This window comes from Pleurodeles waltl, chromosome 2_2 (assembly GCF_031143425.1).
Source record: "Pleurodeles waltl isolate 20211129_DDA chromosome 2_2, aPleWal1.hap1.20221129, whole genome shotgun sequence".
NCBI lineage: Eukaryota > Metazoa > Chordata > Amphibia > Caudata > Salamandridae > Pleurodeles > Pleurodeles waltl.
The window spans coordinates 863,586,243-863,607,428 of NC_090439.1; the positions used below are offsets into that span (position 1 = coordinate 863,586,243).

The following is a 21,186-nucleotide window of genomic DNA, read 5'->3' on the forward strand; positions in this document are numbered from 1 at the left end:
GGGGAATAACATGCAGATTTTGGTGCTTACTGCACCAAAGTCTCCATGGTACGGTAAATATTGTACACTTTTTCCTGCTTAAATTATGTCAGGTTTAGCCTGCCAAAATTTTACGAAAGGTAAGATATTTAACGCATCCAGTAATTAATTACCTGATGCAGTAAATACCACCTAAGTCGGAATTCCATCCTTATGTGGTAAATAAAAGTAGTAGCATTAAAATAACCATCGTCTTTCTCATGATCGGTCATGCTACCCTTTGGATGGGTGGAGCCACTTTTATTTTTACCCAGACATTTCTCTGGATGCTCATTGCACCATTCATGTAAGACATTGTACTCTAGAAGTCCTATTACAAACAAGAATCATTCACCGAATGTCTACTTGTAAAGGTGGTTGATGCACGGAGCCCTATGTTAAAGAAGACAGTTAGTTCTGTGTGCTCTAGAGATTTGTTGACTCAACGTGACGTGGCATCTTCTGCACAGCCGTAGGCTCCCTGCACATCTGAGCAGCGGTGAAAGGGCGGAACCATCCTTTACAAACTTAACGACCCAAACGACTCGTTGTAGTCCGGGCGCGCACTCAGCTTCCGGTACCCTTTAACTCATCGGTTGCCTGCGTTCGGTCGGTGGAAGTTTGTCCTCCCTGCTGCGCCGTACTTGAAGTCCAGGCGAATTGGCAGAGCTTTCGAAAGCGCAGTGTGCCGCTGCAGCAGCTACTAGGAAGGTCAGTTCGCAGCTAACTCTACGTCGTGAGCTGTCACCTCTGTCCTTGCAGCCGTTCATGTCTTACCTACAGTGTTTTTGTCATATTTAGTGTCCCCAGGAATGAAGACCAGTGCTATGTAAGAATCCGTTAACCACCCCTGCAAGTTAAAGAGGCAGCCTTAGAGTGTAGAGGCGGCCAAGAAAGGCTTTGTGTGGCAGAGACTCAAATTACTTTAAATAAGTGGTGGCCCGGTGGCTGTGCAACCAGGACGCTTCTCTGCGCAGAGCACGTGCGCACTCCCCCTGCCTCAGAGCGCTCTTCTGCTTCAGAGGAAAGTAAATGGCCGCTGGCAGAGGGCGAGGAAGCTACAGTAACACGATGCGTGCAACTTTGTCAGTTGTTGCTGCTCTGTTAGTGTCCATTATCGTCCAGAGTAACACGGATGCTAGTTGTGCAGAACTCATAGGCCACAAAAAGCACATCCTCCCAGTTCCCCATGTCCATACATGACAAGCTGGGCCAGTGCCTGTTTTTTCTCAGAATTCTGAGATTTGCATTCTTGGGGCCAGATTTACCCAAATCTGGCGCAGCGCGGTGCTGTGCCAAAATTAGCAGTGCCGCGCTGCACCAGTTTTGAAACGCAGGGATGCGCCGTATTTACAAGAATACAGTGCACCCCGCGTTTCCCCCTGCATCAATGCTAAAGCAGCCTGCGCCAACGCAGGAATCCTTGCACCATAGTGCAAGGGTGTCTGCGTTGAGAGGTGGGATTATTTATGTGTCCCTACATATAAACAATCATCCATGGCATTTGGCTTCTTCTATGTGTGCTGCAGAATGCAGCATATAGAGAAAAAGCAAAAAACAAGGAGGAATTAATGTATTCCTCTTCGTTGAGCGTTGGATTTAGGTGCTGCTTCAGATTTACGATTATTTTTTAAATCTGAGGCAGTGTCAAAGCAATGGGTGTTCCGGTGGAACGCCCATTGCAACATTAATTTCATGCCCCTCTGACAAAGAAAACTGCATCAGAGGGGCCTATATCTACAAGGGGCCTAAAGCCACAAAAAGAGGCGTTACGCCTTCTTGTAAATATGGAGAAGTGGTTAGCGCCACCAGAGCATCGCAAAAGATGACGCTAGAGCCTTGTAAAGCTGGCCCCTTGTTTCATAGGGGGCTAAATACGACTACAAGTTCCAGAAGTCTAAGAAAAAAACAGTCCTGGTATAACTATTCACGTGTGGACCAGAGAAGCTTGGCAGCTATGAAGAAGATACATATTGCAAGTGATGCACCATATCATTTACTTTCAATTCAGTAGGGGAGGTACTTTTCAAACACACGTCTCACTCATTTGGTATTAGTCTCACTCATTTGGTATTAGTCGCGTGTTTTGCAGCACAGTGTATTGCTTAGCCAGTTCCTGTGGTGCCTTTGACTTAGGAGGCTTTCAATTAGTAATATTTGTACTGAAACAACCTTTTGTTTTGAAACCGCAGCCTTCACTGTTGTAGACTTTTGAACATTGAACTCTCTGCCCTTCTACGGGGTCTTGTGACTTATAAGAAGAATGCATTTTCCAAACTTAGAAAGTTCATAGAGGGACCTTAGGGGTCGTTAGAGGGCCGTTTTTGATTTCCATTTCAGTAATAGTGTGGCTTTTTATTGCAAATCAGGCAAATACGGAGAAATATTTTTAAAAATCCGTTCTTAGTGTAAAGCGCAGACTATACCACTTCTTAGAAGAAACTTTTTTTTACTTTTGAGTGCTGCCCTCGTGGATATTTCAGCAGACCAATCAAGTATGGTTTCTTGTGGAGTTTTTGTAATATAGAACGTGTGTGCTGCCGAAAATAAACGCAGGCACTTCTACTATCTACATACACATACCATTGAAACCAATAAACCTCATTATAATTCACTAATCTGTTCAAAAGTGCAACTGGAATTGAGTGTAATGTTCATTAGCTGTTTTAGCAATCCATGTGCCAACATCTACATCAAGTAGAGCCCAACACAGTAAGACTGATCAGCATTCCCAAAGTAAAGAAAAATAATGACCCAAGACCCATCAGTGGGCAAGAATTTACAGCTGAACTGGCCCCACACCTAGATCCGAAATCACTGACAGCTCAGTCTCGTCTAAAAATAACCTAAAACTGGTCCTCTTCAAGAAGACTTTCTGTGACACATCCTGGCATTACAAGACCACTCTGTAGGTTATGCTCCTAAGACATGCCTGTTAAGCCATTCAGCTTGACGCCCTGGTTCCCTTGGGATGGAACCAGTCTCATTGATGGACAAGGCACCTTGAACTTTGACTGAGAACAGAAACTGCCCACGAGGTGAGTTGCTGCCACCTGAAGCAGGTGGTTGATGCTCTTGTCAGACCTACTGACAGGCAGGACCTCCTGGGCGGTGTCTTTTCTAGGGTTGATAGGCCCAGATCAGAATAAGCATCTTAAATAGTGAGAGCTGGGGCAATTATTCAAGGCGCCTTTAGGGACGTTTTGAAATCCAAATTCACACCCTGTGGTGTTCCTATCTGTACTGATGTTCCCTATGTGGCAAGTTCATAGGATGCTACAGTGGCTAGAACTCTTGGCTGCTGATCTGCGAGAGAGGGCACAGCACTTGGCCCTCATAACTGAGCCAGCACATAACCACAAGCAATTCTGCAGAGTATGTCAACTTCTACAAACATGAACAACCATTTATTATCTTCCACCAAAGAGCATTTACACATATAAATAAGCCTTGTTTGGTAGAGAACAAGATCTGCACTCCTAAATTCTCAGTCATTGTAAATAATCCTAAAGCACAGCCACAGAGGGTACTATGAAAAATATATTTTTTAAATAAGGCCTTTTGGCATGTGTGATTTTCGAGTGTTTGTGCAGCATCCATAGACTAGTGCTGAAGATGGGGGACATTAAACATGTTGAACTGTGGGAAGAACAAAGTAAGGAGAGTGTTCACTGTACTATCTGTGGTGTGTTCACTGGAATGTTTGCACTGCATCATGATTGGCATGTTCAGTGGAATGTGTTCACTGCACCATGTCTAGCAGGGTTCACAGGAATGTGTTCACTGCACCCTGCGTAGCGTGTTCACTGTAATGTGTTCACTGCACCATGTGTGGCGTGTTTACTATACCATAAGTGGCATGTTCACTGGAATGTGTTCACTGCACAGTGCGTGGCTTGTTCACTGTACCCTGTGTGGAAAGTTCACTGGAATGTGTTCACAGGATCCTGCGTGGTGTGTTCACTGGAATGCGTTCACCATGCTTTGCACTGGAATGGGTTCACTGCACCATGTGTGGTGTGTTCATCGTACCATGCTTGGCATGCTCACTAGAATGTGTTCACAGCATCATGCATGGCATGTTCATTGTACCATGTGAGCCTGTTCACTGGTATGTGTTCGCTGCACCATGCATGGCATGTTTACTGGAATGTGTTTGCTGCACCATGTGTGGTGTGTTCACTGAAATGTGTTTACTGCACCATGTGTGACGTATTCAGTGGAAATGTTCACTGCACCATGCCTGGTGTGTTCACTGGAAAGTGTTCAAAGCACCAGTGTGTGGCGTGTTCACTGAAATGTGTTCACTGCACCATGTGTGTTGTGTTCTTTAGAATGTGTTCACTGTACCATGCATGGTGTGTTCACCAAAATGTGTTCACTGCACCATGCTTAGTGTGTTGCCTGAAATGTGTTCACTGCACCATGCTTGGCATGTTCACTGGAATGTGGTCCCTGCACCATGCGTGGCATGTTCATTGTACCATTGGAATAGGTTCACAAGTGCCGGATTACCAGATTGGCAAAGTAGACACTGGACTATTTGCCTCACTCCTTTTAGGGTTCCCGCAACAACAGATCAAAATAATGTCTTCACTGCACCATGCTTGGTGTGTTCACCGGAATGTGTTCACTGCACCTTGCTTGGTGTATTCACTGGAATGTGTTCACTGCACCATGCTTGGTGTGTTCACTGGAATGTGGTCACTGACCATGCATGGTGTGTTCACTGGATGGTGTTCGCTGCACCACGCATGGTGTGTTCACCGGAATGTGTTCACTGTAGCATGCTTGGTGTGTTCACTGGAATTTGGTTACTGCTCCATGCTTGGTGTGTTCACTGGAATGTGGTCACTTCACCATGCGTGATGTGTTCATTGTACCATGTGTGGTGTAATCACTGGAATATGTTCACCGCATCCTGCGTGGCATGTTCACCAGAACATGTTTGCTCCACCATGCATTGTGTGCTCACTGGAGTATGTTCACTGCACCACGCACGGAATATGTTCATTGTACCATGCATGGTTTGTTCACCGGAATATGTTCACTGCATGTTCACCAGAATATGTTCACTGTACCATTCGTGGCGTGTTCACTGGAATATGTTCACTGCACCATGTGTGGCATGTTCACGGAATATGATCACTGTACTATGCATGGTGTGTTCACTAGAATATGTTCACTGTACCATGCATGGCGTGTTCACCAGAATATGTTCACTGTACCATGCATGGCATGTTCACCAGAATATGTTCACTGTACCATGTGTGGCGTGTTCACCGGAATATGTTCACTGTACTATGCATGGTGAATTCCCCGTAATATGCTGTACCATGCATGGCATGTTCACCGGAATATGATCACTGTACCATGTGTGGTGAGTTCACCAGAATATGATCACTGTACCATGTGTGGTGTGTTCAGCGGAATATGTTCATTGTAACATGTGTAGTGTGTTCACCGGAATATGTTCGCTGCATGTTCACCAGAATATGTTCACTGTAACATATGTGGCGTGTTCACTAGAATATGTTCACTGTACCATGCATGGCATGTTCACCAGAATATGTTCACTGTACCATGTGTGGCGTGTTCACCGGAATATGTTCACTGTACTATGCATGGTGTATTCCCCGTAATATGTTGTACCATGCATGGCATGTTCACCGGAATATGATCACTGTACCATGTGTGGTGAGTTCACCAGAATATGATCACTGTACCATGTGTGACGTGTTCAATGGAATATGTTCATTGTACAATGCATGTTGTGTTCACCAGAATATGTTCACTGCATGTTCACCAGAATATGTTCACTGTACCATGCATGACATGTTCACCGGAATATGATCACTGTACCATGCGTGATGTGTTCACTGAAATATGATCACTGTACCATGCTTGATGTGTTCACCGGAATATGTTCACTGCATGTTCGCCAGAATATGTGCACTGTACCATGCGTGGCGTGTTCACCAGAATATGTTTACTGAACCATGCATGGCGTGTTCATCAGAGTGTGATCACTGTACCATGCGTGGTGTGTTTGGCAGAATATGTTCATTGTACAAGTGCTGGATTACCAGAAAGGCAAAGTAGGCACCGGCCTATAGGCCTCACTCCTTTCAGGGTTCCCGCAACAACAGATCAAAATAATGTGTTCACTGCACCATGCTTGGTGTGTTCACCGGAATGTGTTCACTGCACCTTGCTTGGCGTATTCACTGGAATGTGTTCACTGCACCATGCTTGGTGTATTCACTGGAATGTGGTCACTGGCCATGAATGGTGTGTTCACTGGATGGTGTTCACTGCACCACACATGGTGTGTTCACCAGAATGTGTTCACTGTACAATGTGTGGTGTGTTCACTGGAATGTGGTCACTGCACCATGCGTGATGTGTTCACTGTATCATGTGTTGTGTATTTACCGGAATATGTTCACAGCACCATGCGTGGCATGTTCACCTGAACATGTTCACTGCACCATGCATTGTGTGCTCACTGGAGTATGTTCACTGCACCATGCATGGCATGTTCACGGGAATATGTTCACTGCACCATGCATGGTGTGTTCATCGGAATATGTTCACTGCACCATGCATGGTGCTTCCTCCGAAACATGTTCATGGCACCATGCATGGCGAGTTCACCAGAATATATTCACTGTACCATGCGTAGTGTGTTCCCAGGAATATGTTCACTGCACCATGCTTGGCGTGTTCACCGGAATATGTCCACAGCACCATGAATGGTGAGTTCCCTGGAATGGTGTGTTCACTAGAATATGTTCACTGTACCATGAGTGGTGTGTTCACAGGAATATGTTCACTGCACCATGCTTGGCGTGTTCAATGGAATATGTGCACCGTACCATGCATGGTGTGTTCACCGTAATATGTTCACTGCACCATGCGTGGCGTGTTTACTGGAATGTGTTCACTGTACCATGTGCGGTGTGTTCACCGGAATATGTTCACTTCATGTTCACCAGAATATGTTAACTGTACCATGCATGGTGTGCTCATCTGAATATTTTCACTGTACCATGCCTGGCGTGTTCACTGGAATATGTTCACTGCACCATGCGTGGCGTGTTCCCTGGAATATGTTCACTCCACAGTGCATGGCGTGTTCACTTGAATATGTTCACTGCAACATGCATGGTGTGTTCACTGGAATATGTTCACTGTACCATGCATGGTGTGTTCACCGGAATATGTTCATTGTACCATGCGTCGTTTGTTCACCGGAATATGTTCACTGCATGTTCACCAGAATATGTTCACTGTACCATGTGTGGCGTGTTCACCGGAATATGTTCACTGCACCAAGCATGGCGTGTTCACAGAATATGATCACTGTACTATGCATGGTGTATTCACTGCGATATGTTCACTGTACCATGCATGGCGTGCTCACCAGAGTATGTTCACTGTACCATGCGTGGCATGTTTACTGGAGTATGATAACTGTACCATGTGTGGTGAGCTCAGCTGAATATGTTCATTGTACGATGTATAGTGTGTTCACCGGAATATGTTCACTGCATGTTTACCAGAATATGTTCACTGTAACATACGTGGCGTGTTCACCAGAATATGTTCACTGTACCATGCGTGGCGTCTTCACCAGGATATGTTCACTGTACTATGCATGGCATGTTCACCGGAAGATGTTCACTGTACTATGCATGGTGTATTCACCGTAATATGTTCACGGTACCATGCATAGCATGTTCACCGGAATATGATCATTGTACCATGTGTGGTGTGTTCACCAGCATATGATCACTGTACCATGTGTGACGTGTTCACCGGAATATGTTCATTGTACAAACCCTGACGTGTTCACCAGAATATGTTCACTGCATGTTCACCAGAATATGCTCACTGTACCATGCGTGATGTGTTCACTGAATTATGATCACTGTACCATGCGTGATGTGTTCACCAGAATATGTTCACTGTGTGTTCACCAGAATATGTTCACTGTACCATGCGTGACGTGTTCACCAGAATATGTTTACTGAACCATGTGTGGTGTGTTCGCCAGAGTATGATCACTGTACCATGCGTGGTGTGTTCGGCAGAATATGTTCATTGTACCATGCTTGGCGTGTTCAATGGAATATGTGCACCGTACCATACATGGTGTGTTCAGCGTAATATGTTCACTGCACCATGCGTGGCGTGTTTACTGGAATGTGTTCACTGTACCATGTGCGGTGTGTTCACCGGAATATGTTCACTTCATGTTCACCAGAATATGTTAACTGTACCATGCATGGTGTGCTCATCTGAATATTTTCACTGTACCATGCCTGGCGTGTTCACTGGAATATGTTCACTGCACCATGCGTGGTGTGTTCACCGAAATATGTTCACTGCACCATGTGTGTCGTGTTCACTGGAATATGTTTACTGTACCATGTGTGGTGTGTTCACCGGAATATGTTCACTGCATGTTTACCAGAATATGACACTGTATCATGCATAGTGTGTTCACCGGAATATGTTCACTGCACCATGCGTGGCGTGTTCCCTGGAATATGTTCACTCCACAGTGCATGGCGTGTTCACTTGAATATGTTCACTGCAACATGCATGGTGTGTTCACTGGAATATGTTCACTGTACCATGCATGGTGTGTTCACCGGAATATGTTCATTGTACCATGTGTCGTTTGTTCACCGGAATATGTTCACTGCATGTTCACCAGAATATGTTCACTGTACCATGCGTGACGTGTTCACCAGAATATGTTTACTGAACCATGTGTGGTGTGTTCGCCAGAGTATGATCACTGTACCATGTGTGGTGTGTTCGGCAGAATATGTTCATTGTACCATGTGTGGTGTGTTCACTGAAATGTGTTCACTGCATGTTCACCAGAATATGTTCACTGAACCATGCGTGGTGTGTTCGGTGGAATATGTTCATTGTACCATGTGTGGTGTGTTCACTGGAATGGGTTCACTGCATGCTCACCAGAATATGTTCACTGTACCATGCGTGGCGTGTTCACCGGAATATGTTCACTGCACTATGCGTGGCGTGTTCACATAATAAGTTCACTGTACCATGCATGGTGTACTCACTAGAGTATGTTCACTGTACCATGCATGGCGTGTTTACTGGAGTATGATAACTGTACCAAGTGTGGTGTGCTCAGCGGAATATGTTCATTGTACCATGTATCGTGTGTTCACCGGAATATGTTCACTGCATGTTCACCAGAATATGTTCACTGTAACATACGTGGCGTGTTCACCAGAATATGTTCACTGTACCCTGCGTGGCATCTTCACCAGAATATGTTCACTGTACTATACATGGCATGTTCACCGGAAGATGTTCACTGTACTATGCATGGTGTATTCACCGTAATATGTTCACTGTACATAGCATGTTCACCGGAATATGATCATTTTACCATGTGTGGTGTGTTCACCAGCATATGATCACAGTACCATGTGTGACGTGTTCACCGGAATATGTTCATTGTACAATGCCTGTTGTGGTCGCCAGAATATGTTCACTGTACCATGCGTGGCGTGTTCACCGGAATATGATCGCTGTACTATGCATATGTTTACTGTACCATGCGTGGCGTGTTCACCGGAATATGATCAATGTACCATGCGTGCTGCATTCACCAGAAAGCCATGGGACTGATAGTCTAGGGAAGGGGGTAAAGGAGTGCGGGAGGTGGTGACCAATAGTCGCCCAAGCCCTCTCTCTGCGGACGACGGGACAAGTGTGGAGATGAAAATACATACATAAACAAGTAGTTATGTAATTCAATTGCATACTATATATTTGTTGTCATAAATTACGTCCTGCTGTCTTACTCCCCTGTAAGATGCGGATGATGGGGTTACATTATAACTGCCATTTAGACAAATAGTCGTTTGTGAAATGGGGTCTGGACCCCTCCGGACAGGGGTCAGAGCACACAAGAAGCACGCGTTTTAACCGCGAGGCGCTGAGGGCATGAAATACAATCATTGATTACGTTCAGTACGTCAATCTCCAGAATATTTGTTAATAATTGCCTATGTTGCCTCTAGAAAATATACTCATGTCACCGCAATCCAATTTTTTTGGAATCCGTAACGGGTTACGACCCTAATGCCTTCGTATTATGCCATGTTTTATTTTTTTTATTTTTTTAACACACACGTCTAGAGTTAGGTCAGTGTGACTAGGTGGACTGTTTAACTTGCTGTGAGTAAACAGCGTAAGAGCATTTTTGATTTATTAAAATGGGCCTCATAATTGTCTCGCGAGGGAAGTCTTTTCAATATTGTTTGCTCTGAATCCTGCACGTAGGGTGTCACAGCTCGTGCCTTGAAATGTAAATCGCCGTGTACCAAACTATCTGGTCTCGAAACCCGGATTGAGGGAGGTGGGGGTGGGAAGGATGTATGTTGTCCTGGCGGGCCTAAGGCTACGCCATCACTGCACAAAAGGAGTCTAGAGATGATCATGGGTCATGGTAGTGTACGTCAATTCACCAAAATGCCAGAGGTGGCGGAAGTGACATTTACACGGCATTTCATCTTCACTTTATGTCAAACAGACACACTTACACACATTCACTCATACATACACTCTCTTTTACATGAGCACACTCTTACCCGCAACATAAACTTAAAAGTGTTTTTTTACTTACCTCAGCTACCAAGGAGTGTTATATTCCAACTAACTGTACTCCATTTATTATTTCACTAATAGTGAATAATACATTATTCACTATTAGTGTAATAAAAAAATTGAAAACAAGAAAGTTTAGCCTGAAAGTCCATAAGGATGAGGTGCCCCTGTATGCCTGGCACTGATTTCTCCACCTCTGAGGCCAGGGGTCGCAAAGGCAGTGGCAGGGGTCTCAAGGGGCAAGCCGGGGGTCGAAGCTGCGACCCCTGGCGACACCTAAATGACGTCCATGCTGCTTACACCACATTATGTGAAATGTTCTCCTCCTTAATTTACTGAAACAAGATTATACAACCCCACCCCCGTTTGCACTTCCCGGAAGGATCGTAGAGCCTATAGTTGTGCATGAACAATTATGTGCAAGTGGGCGAACATTCTGTAATGCAGAACGCAGATGCGCACATGCACCTGTAGAGATGCACACGCACACGTTGTGTCTGAACATCTAGAGAGTGCCGTAGAAAAGAGCTGGGACCGCAGGTCACTGTTCTCCATCAGAAGTTCTTTGCTTTTACAGGAAGGAACCCGATGGCGTCCCTAACTGTGTGTACCCTCTCTTGGGAGCCATGGAACTTGCACAAATGCGGGCCCTGCAAGAGTGGGCAAGTGTGTTTTATGGGCATACACATACCCTCTTTAGTTTTACTAACGAATACAATTTACATTTTGAATTATATAACTATTTGGATTTACCTGCGTTTGTGAGGTGCTACTATTCTTTTTATCATCTTCCTGTGTCTGGCTGTGGTCTTTCTACAGTGTGCCACTCATTGCTGTGACTATGTGCATTAATGGGTTTTTTGTAGTGTGCTGCTATTCCACCCACCCCTTCCTGTGCCTGACTTCGGGCTCACACTGGGCTTTCATGAACTTTCATTACCTTCTATCAGATTGCGACAGCTGAGAGTAGAGGAAGGAGCCTGAACTGAACCCTGATTGGCTGATCAGAGGCCAATAAATAGATGTGCAGCAGGAGTGATCAGGCATGCGCATTGCAATCCAGTGGCGCAATTCGTAGGCCAGAAGGCATCAGCCCTCATACACGTTTTTGGCCTGGTGTTTTAATAAAATAGTTAATCTGTGAGTATACCAGTGTTATGAGAATTAGTAGTGAAATACTTCACTTGTATTTATGTGCCTGGCAAGAGAAAGGAGGGTCAGAAAAATAAACAAAGATCTCCCAAGCTCGGTGACCTCTGCACTCAAGCTAATGAGCTAAAATATCTAAGGCCTTTGTTTCCGGTTGTTTGAATTGTATAACTACTGCAAAATAACCCAATTCCCTTAACTCTGTTCTATAGATGATGACAATTCAGACCAAGCTGTGTCGTGGGGTGGTGTACATGCCTAAGGACGTCGAAACCTTTGTGACAAAAGGGGCCTAAAGAAGAGACCCAGTTAAGTGCCCATCCTCAGCGAAAGCAGTTTATGATCCATGAAGGCAGTACAGTTCATTTTACCTAATATGCTGACCATATGTTGGGCCAAGTCCATCAGAAACTCCATGGCCCAGAGGCCCAGACATCATCTGCCATTGTTATCATCTTAGCCTGTGACTGAAAGTTCATCGGTTTTGTTCTGGTGTGAAATCCAAGATCTCTGATGGTCTTTGGAGGGGTCCCTGGCATACTTTGAAATGAAGGTCGCCATCTTAAGGTTGGATTCCAGTAATAATATTTACAGAAACACAGATTCCCAGATGTTATTCCCTAAAGACATGTATTGGGGGGTATTTTAGCCAATAGACTTATTGATGCCCCAGGTATCTGTAACTCCAAAAGGAGGAGGGGAATGTTGGGCAGAAATACCCGCAGCTGAGAATCCTGTGAAGTGAGGTCTTTCAGGAATGGCTTATAAGTTGTGAGGCGATTAGTTTATTGATTGTGTTTTCATTTTGCGTACACGAGGTTGCATTCAAGGTACTAAGGGGTGGGGATGAGCATAGGATGCGAAGATGCTTTAGGTATAAGACAAATTCAAAATGGGGTAACAGAGTAGTTTAGTAAGTTGAATGAGTCTGTGAATGTAAGTCTGTCAATGTAGCGATAGAGGACAGTGCATTCTGGTCCCTCCCATGTAAGTTGGGAGGGCTTTGCGGTCAATCTAGTACCTAGAGGGTGTTGTTGTGATAGGTGGCATGTGGGAGGAGGGGTAACTGATGAATATTGGGGGTGACGCAGGACTCTGATGAAGATTTGATTTTGTAGGGTTATAGAGTAGTAACTTGGATAAAATAATTTGTATGCATCTGGCATGACCAATCAAGGTGCAGGCGTTGATGAGGGGTTGTTATAAGATCACTTGGGAAAGTAAGAGCTCATGGCTTTGGCTGCATAAGCCATGGGTGATTTGCCATCACCAGCGGGGGAACGCAGGTGGTAGGAATTTGAGCACATGCCATGGGCATTAACGAATGAGTGAATAGATGAATACCTTGGCATTTGTAAAATGCATAAATACCCAAATGGTTTCATATTGCTACAAAAGACAAGGCAATTGAACAACAAATGAGATAACCTAGATGGTGAGCAGTTTGATTCCTAATTGGTTCCTCAAAAACATTAGCCCCAATGCAATAGTCAGAAAATTCCTTGAAGTCTCTGGGACAACAGCAAAGGATCTGCCACAACTATCAACATAACAACATTTAGGAACTCCGGGAAGAACCAGAGAGTAAGAATGAACCTTCAGCGATAGAAAGTAGGGACAAAACTGCTCTGAATTATGGGGGTTCTTATGGCCAAGTGACGCTGTGGCCTATGCAATGAGAACCTAAAGTACCTGCTAATGGGTGGCAAATGAAGACAGTAAGAGATGGAAGCATGACAATGTAGGCCCTCAGTGAATGAGGCTGCATTGTTCAGAATGATTTAGAGGGTTTATCTCACAAAGAGTGTGGTAGCCTCCATCAAATGAGGACTAGCAAAGCCCCAGTGGATCCAGCAGTTAAGCCACGATTGAAGTAGGAGTGTAAAGTCAGGCAAAAGCAAGAGGAACTCCCTTTTGACAGTAATCGTATAAAGATGGTACTACCCCATTAATATTGTGATGTTTTCAAAATTTTGGGCCATAAATTCCACATCGTTGAGGGAAGAAACATTCATGCCGACATTAGTAGCTCACCACCTGGGCACTGCGATTTTTGGGTCCTCTATATACACGTCGGGAAATTGAAGGTTCTCAGTTAGCCATGTTCCCATTCTGCTCTAGAGCAGTCAACAGGAGGCATGCAGCAAAGCCACATGCTTGCAAATCACAAGAAAAACAAAACATTTAATTGGTCATGATGCTTCAGTCACTGAAATGATAAATGTTCACAGCCTCTATTAGCGCCACAGCTGGTCCCTTCCACATGCCTGCTCCTATTGTCATTTGAATAAGAGCCTAGAACCTTGAAACATTTTAATAAAGAACTGTAGCCTGTCTGTTGTATTACATTGTATTTGAACTTACCAAAGCAAGGAGTTTTGCTCTGACAACACCCAGGAACTGGTATATACCTTTGTCTTAAACTCCAAACACTATGTTACTTGTTATTATATCTGTTGGGGTCCAGTGACTATCTTTATTATTGCTCTCTCGATTCACCCTGGTGCATCTGATTCCACTGGAACTGTAGTCTATCTTAAGTTTGGCTTAAGAATTGTGTGAAGTGATGTTTAAGAAAATGAGCCTTGCAAAACCAGGCAGGTTGCAGAAAATGTTTAAAAATGTTATTGGATAGTTAACAATTGTGAGGCGTGGCTTGCATTGAATCAAGAAGGCAGTGCTTTCTTAAGGATGCTGACAATGCCTCTGTTTCTCGTTCATCCGCTAAACCGGAGCCACATCGCTACAGACAATGAACTCCCTAGAGAAACTGGGCTTGATCCATAGTGTCGAGAATGCATCCCAGGTAGTCCTATAAGGTAAGATCGATAAGGTCTCTGTGAAGCTGAACATCCTTCGTGATGATCACGGCAAGCTAGTAGAGAAAGTGAAGCACAATGAAGACACCATTGGTGAGGTGCACCTCACTGTGAAGGGATTGCAAGATAGGTTCTAGGAACTGGGTAAACAAATTGAAATGTTGGACTGCAGGGTGGAGGATGTGGAAGGGTGTCAGGGTGGTTGGACTGCCCGAAACAGTGCAAGTTACAGACCTGATAGCTTTCTTGGAGAGTTGGCTAGTGAAGGAGGTGGGTCCGGAGGGACTGTCAAACGTCTTTGTTCTAGAAAGCATGCACAGAGTGCTAACAAGGACTCCCCCTTGAGGCATCTCCCTGCTCAGTGGTGGTGATCCTGCTACAATATAGTGACAGAGACTTGATCCTACAGAGGATCTGAATAGCAGGCCGCTTCTAAGTCAAGAACATATCCACTGCCATTTTCTCTTACTACAGGATGGTGGCTCAGCAACAGAGAGCACCTCTCCTCGCAGTCAAGAAGGAATTTTGGGAGGCTGGCCTTCGATATATCCTCTTTTTCCCTTCTTGCCATAAATTCATTGTGAATGAATGCACCTCATTTCTCACCAAACCTGCAAGAACATGAGACTGGATTGAGAAGTAGAAGATGGGGATGGCTGTTGGAAACAGGTTCAGACCACCGTTTCCAAAACGCCACCACTGGATGAAACCATATATGGCTCGGGCTGTACAGCCTACCAGAGGAGGAAAATGTGGAAGATATCGACATGGTAACTTCCTTTCATGCACTGCTGCTCCAAGCCTGTGTATGTAAGTCATGTTGCAAACTGGGGGCCGCCTTGCCTGCATGTAGTCCGCATACTGAAGAACCACTCCATGCTGGCTCCTGATCAAGAGATCCTGCAGAAATCCTCATGAAGGGGACTGGAGCTGGGAACAATCAATGAGTGGTTGTTGCAACAGCCACCCTCAAAACCCCTTCCATGACTATGATTCTGGGGGTGTGATCTTTTCTTTTTTTCATTTCTCAATATTTTGGACAGATGACATTTGCCAGTCTGACCTCAGGATAGGGATTTGGTGGTCTGTTGGTCAGTGTATATCCAGTTTCGACAATATGATAATGTTTTGCGCTACATAGAATGTGACATGGTTGACATGACCTTGGGGCTTGGACAACGGACAGGGGGTGGAGAGTGGTTGCACCTTATGTGCGTGGGATACAGCAGGGAGATGTGGATGTTGCACCCACCATGACGACTAGAATAACAAATTCTCCTTCCTCACTTAGAATGTCAGGGGAATGGGTTCTGCTAGTAAACAATACAAAATTCTGGTGTTCCTGAAGCACAGGGATGTTGATGTGGCTCTCCTCTCGGAGACACATCTAGTGGAGGGAGAGATCAAACTGAGATGGACGGGGCAGATCTTTGTTGTTGGATACACCTCATTCGCCAGAGTGGCATTAATCTGGGTGAAGTCTTGGATATCTTTGAAAGTCAGAAAGACCCATTTTGACACTGAGAGCCACTATCCCATCTTGTTCGGAAGGCTCAGATTGTGATAGGCGCCATCTATGTCCCGAAATTTGGACAGGCATTCTTCTTCACAAAACTCACTCGCATTCTCTCACAAGATGCCCACATCCCATTAGTTCCGGGGGGAGAGGAAGACTATGACTGTGTTGTTGATACCCTCCTCTATAGATTTTTCAACTCTTTCACAGACTCTCCAACAGTGAGGTTGGCGCTGGAATTCAGGGGGTTGCTGGGCCACTGTGGCCTACATGACACATGGAAACCGAGAAACATGGCGTGGAGGGAAAATTGCTTTTACTCCCCAGAATATGACCTACAAGTCCACTTGGACAAACTGGTGTGCTCCCTAGAGATCACTGCACAGGTTGTAGATATAGAATACCTGGAACGCACAACATCGGATCACAAGATACCTATTGAGTGGGACAGACATGCATCTCCTATCCTAACCTGATGGCTCCCACCAAATTACCTACATGAACTTACTTTCAGGGAACCCTCAGCAGAAAAGATTGGAGAATACTTTTCCATTAATCAACATACAACATCATACACCAATGTCAAGTGGGATGCTTTTAAAGTAGTGAGTCGAGGCTCCTGCCTCAGTCAATCAGAGGGAGTTCTAAAGTTGCTCAGCACTGGCCTATCCACACTAGAAGACAATATCCATAGACTGTAGAGATAATCCCCAGGTAACCCACTGATAAAGCATGTGACTACTCTAGAAAGGCTATGTGTTCCCAATAAGCATGAATATCTTACCTCTGCCCACACAGGAGGGACTGGGCAGAAAGATTGCTGTCTTGGCTGTTACGATCTGCAGGTAGAGGGTGCTTAATCATTCAGATATCTGTCCCTACAGGGGTAAGGGTCTACACCAGTGCTTCCCAAACATTTTAGAGCCATGATCTACTTTTTAGACTTTTGTGACCTTCCTAGCTTTAATGGCCACGAGGCAGGCATTTTGTAGTGTAATTAGAGCATCATGTGGCAGCGCTCTTTGATTTACAAACAGCGCATATTCTATTGAAATGACCACTGAATTTGCTCGGATATACAATTGTACTTGTAAACCATACTGAACAGAGATCATAATGTGTGGAAATCGGATTTTAGTAAATATTTATCATTTGTACATCACCAAGTAAAGTGCCTTGATTTGTTTTGATAGTATTAACATTGTTGCTTCCTTCAGAATACAGAATTACAAAATATGTCCTTCATTTTTGCTTTTTCTAACTGCTGAATGTGTACATTTCATTTACAGATTTTTACATTTTGGTGTGTGTTACAAAAAACAACATCACACAGCCTTTCCATTCACACTCTGTACCCCAGCAAAATTATTACATACATTCACTTTACTTATCTTTCTCTGACTGCAAAGTGAGAGGAGTTTGTAAACACCAATCTGTGTGTTAAAAAATAAGCACTAATTTGTCAGAAGTCACAGCCTGACATTTGACCTCTGTCTTTGAAGCGCATTTTGTGGCAAGTTAAACACAGAGTTTAAAGGCATCTTTATTTGTTGCTTAGACTTTCACGAACCAACCCATAGTTTGAGAAACACTGGTCTACACTGAACAGGCCCTATCCATGAGGTATTTGCTCACCACTATAGGGATTTATATTGGGAACACAATCCCACATCTGAGGTGGCCCTCAATATCTTTTCACAATAGAGCGACACCACCGCAGTTGAATGATGAGGATCGAGGTATGTTGGGTACACCCATCTCTGAATCCGAAATCAGAGACGCCCTTAAGAAACTACCACAGAGTAAAATGCCTAGAATTTTATCTGGCCTACATATTGCTCCTAGTGCTGAAACTTGGAGCAATCTACGCAAAACATTGGAATATAGGCCCGTACCAGATACAACTAGAGGAACCTTAATAGTTTCCATTCTCATCCTCGGGCGATGCTACAGATGTGGCAACCTACTGATGTCTTTCTATGATTAATTTGAACAAAAAAATTCTTAGTAAGATACTGCTATCAGGGTGCATCCCCACTTTCACTCTCTGATATATAAGATGAGGCGCAAAATGGTTTTATCCCTCTAAAAAATACCTCCTATAACATACGATGTCTACACTGTGTCCCAAATGACACCTCCTGTCTTGCTACCCACGGCAGTTGTCTTGTCAACTGATAAACAAAAATAATTTGACACCCTTCGGTGGGATTATTTGAGTCTTCATGGGCCATTGCATATCAGACCCATTTACAATTTATCTTGAGACTAGGCAGGGCTGCCCACTCTAGCCAATTATTTTTGCAAGCCCGACTCCCAGGACATATTGCTTGGGGTGAAGGACAACAAGTCTTTGTGTTTACTTTGTCCTTGGGAAAAGTAGGACCAACACCGTGCAGCACAAACCCTTTGACTGCCAGTTTACAGTATCATATTATGGATCAAGGAAGGGCATTGTCTGCAGTTAAAGTAATATTTGGGTCCATATTTTAATGTTTTTTGAACTTTTATTTATGGTTCATTAATTAATGCAAAGCCTTTATTATTAGGGTGATCGCTCTAAGGAAATGTGAGCTTGGACTGCGCTACTGACAGATGTTCCAGTATAAAAATATACATTTGCAAAGTTCAATAATATAAGGCTAAATCTAATGCTCACATTACGTTCTTCGATTAGATCAAATGATTGCAGAAGCATGAAAGCATGATTGATGAGTCTTTGCTTTCAAATTAGATGGTCGCAAAAAATGCAAATACTGTGCAATTTTAGGTAACATTTCTTTGAAGCATCATCTACTAAAGTGTGTTGATGCATGATAGTATTCTCAAAGAATATTAATAATGGGAAATCAATGCAACCAATTTCAACAACATTATAGGAAACATGAAAATAAACAACCATTGACAAAGCCAATAGGTCTGACATTGGTGGTCAGCCAATGTGTGTTTTTTTTTTTGACATAGTTTTTGTAAAACTTTATTGTTGTGGGACCTGCCAGGTCCTCACCATTATAACACATGGTCTCAAAAATCACACACTGACACAGACGTCTCTGGCACTGAACAGAGCTAGTTTGTGTGCCGATATGCTCCTTGTGAAAGAGCAGAATGATGTCACTCACAGTGAAGCCAGTCTATAGAGAAAGAGAGAGAGAGAGAATGGTAATAAAAACAGAAGGTCTTGGTTAACTCAAGACCTAATTAGGAGCTTAATTGTTAAATAAAGTCACAGAAAGTGCACCCATGATGTATGCCTTTTCATTAGTGCAGATTTACAGCTTTCATTTTTCACAATAATTTACAGAAATAGGCCAGGAAATTGTACTCCCAGAAAATATTTGTGAACTGCATTATAGGACATATGCATGTGTGGATTTGCTCATGCGAAAATCTGTTGAGCATTTACAAGTTAATTTTCTCTCCAACCACTTTTTCCCCCAACCATGGAAGAAGTTTATTTCTGCCCTTTTTCTAAGCAAATTTCAAACCTTTCTCAGTTTGAGAAAAGATTAGAAAAGAGCTGGTGAAACCCTCTAACACATGCAAGTTAGTAGATTTGCACACACTCCAAAGCACATTCCAACCCTGGAACTAGTGCTTAACGCTACCTTTAGCCCCAGTATGTAGATCTGCTGAAAGGTGGCAAAATGCAGGAACCGCTACAATTAAAACCCTACTATGGTATGAGCCCTGGCATTTTCAGACAGGCTATTATCAGAGCTTTTATATAATGGGACTGCTGCCATAATTTATCGCTGCACTATGTGGCACCGAAGCAACAAGTGGATTTGTTTTACAGGACAAGTAAATTTATGAAGCAACTTGTCCCATGGACAAGTAGATATTTTATTAAATTCCGCATCCCTGAGGGTGCCCCACCGGCATTGTTCTTGGGGGTGAAGTTGGTCCTTTCCTAGCAACAAACTTCATAACCATCACCCTCCAGTACTGGAGGGGAGCACTTGAATGGGACACAATATCTTAAATGTCCCTGCGATATACGTAGTCAGACTGCCATACCCAATGGCTTTTTTTTTCACTGTCCGCAGGGTGAGGGAGTGGATTGATGCGAAGATAGTAACATTAGGGGACTGCTAGTCAGAGGGCTACAGGAGCATTGGGAACCTGATTGAAGAGAGCAACCTCTTGGGGACCCCATTCTTAGTCCTTGGGGCGCTGGTAGTGCATCAATTCATGTGGACTTTAGATCTGGAGTCTCCAAGTTATGACCTGTTGCAGGTTTTACTAACTTTCGGTCAAGGCAGCTACTTAATCTCTTGGCTCTACAAGACAGTTATTGCCTCTGATAACTTGCCATCATAGACAGACAGCTCCATGGGAAGGAGTGGGAGAGGATGCTAGAATGCATGTACACCATTTCCTGCAACACACAATTCAAATTCACACAGTTCAAATTCACACAGTTCAGTTACCTGCATACCATCTATCTCAAGCCCCATAGATTGAACACTACGCTACACATTGACAGCTTAAGCTGCTTTAGATGTGCTCTTTTTGAGGTGTACTTCGCCCACATGGTGTGGAGTTGCCCGGTGACAACACATTTTTGGCTCTCGGTCACATCAGAAATGGAGAAAACTCTGAATAGGCAGATGCTCCACAATGTGCAGATGTGGTTGATTGGCCTTTATAGCAGATGAGCCTCGAGGAAAGTTGGTAATAGACTTCTAGACCTAGCCCTGGCTGTAGTGGTGGGTGGAACTTGTGAAGTTTTATTCCATGGAATTCCGCTGAGTTACATAACAACTCCACGTGATTCTGCAGAGTTCCACCCACCCGTAATTAAAGCTTTGTTATCAGCACACTATTGCATTCCTCCGGAGTAACCCAAGGCCCCAGGCCCTACCGTTTTCAAAATATCTCACCATGTTATTGCTGCAAGTTTTTGTAGCATACACATTGAAAATTAGGGAGGATAATCAGCAAGGAGGGTTGTGCCAGTTTTACATTTCAGTTGGCACTGTGCCATGCAACACCTTACGAGGCGTTGGACACCCCACC

At 44.0% G+C, this 21,186-nt stretch overlaps 1 protein-coding gene across 1 annotated transcript in view; it reads left to right on the top strand.

Annotated features, from left to right (window-relative positions):
- Nucleotides 1-485: 485 nt before the first annotated feature.
- The window catches only part of CPQ (carboxypeptidase Q), a 1,788,882-nt gene continuing 1,768,181 nt past the window's right edge, over nt 486-21,186 (top strand). Inside the window, exon 1 of the mRNA XM_069220517.1 lies at nt 486-729. The gene's annotated coding sequence lies outside the window, so the exon portion shown is untranslated. The remainder of the gene's footprint in view (nt 730-21,186) is intronic.